This window comes from Aplysia californica, unplaced genomic scaffold (assembly GCF_000002075.1).
Source record: "Aplysia californica isolate F4 #8 unplaced genomic scaffold, AplCal3.0 scaffold00135, whole genome shotgun sequence".
Lineage (NCBI taxonomy): Eukaryota > Metazoa > Mollusca > Gastropoda > Aplysiida > Aplysiidae > Aplysia > Aplysia californica.
In genome coordinates this window covers 322,878-323,362 of record NW_004797405.1, presented here as the reverse complement: position 1 = coordinate 323,362, position 485 = coordinate 322,878, and positions in this window count along the sequence as shown.

The following is a 485-nucleotide window of genomic DNA, read 5'->3' as shown; positions in this document are numbered from 1 at the left end:
CTGTTTTTATCTATTCATCGGGAGCGCTTGGTTGAAAAGAGAGAATGAATCAGAAAAAGTGAGTAATTTTAATATAGTGTGTGCAACGTTAAATCGTGTCCTCTGTTGTTTTGTTTTTTTAAATTATGACGGTTACACATCCCCTCTTTCTCTTTCTCTCTCTCTCTCTCTCTCTCTCTCTCTCTCGTCTGCTTCCCCCCCCCCCCCCCCTCCCCTCTCCTTTCCCCTTTCCCCCCTTTTTCCGACTTGCCTTTTCTGGCCGTCCATCTTTCTCTATGTCTCTCTGGCTATATATCTTTCCTTTCTATTTTCTTTTCCCTCCTCGCCCCTTACCTCGCGTGAAGCAGTTTTAAAGTGTTGCCAATATGAGTGTTATCCATAATAATATAATGCTGTTTCAGGAAAGACTTTTCTGAAAAATGTATACTTTATGTGATGTGGGCCAATAATGGTCTTAAACATCGAATAAAACTACATCATAATAA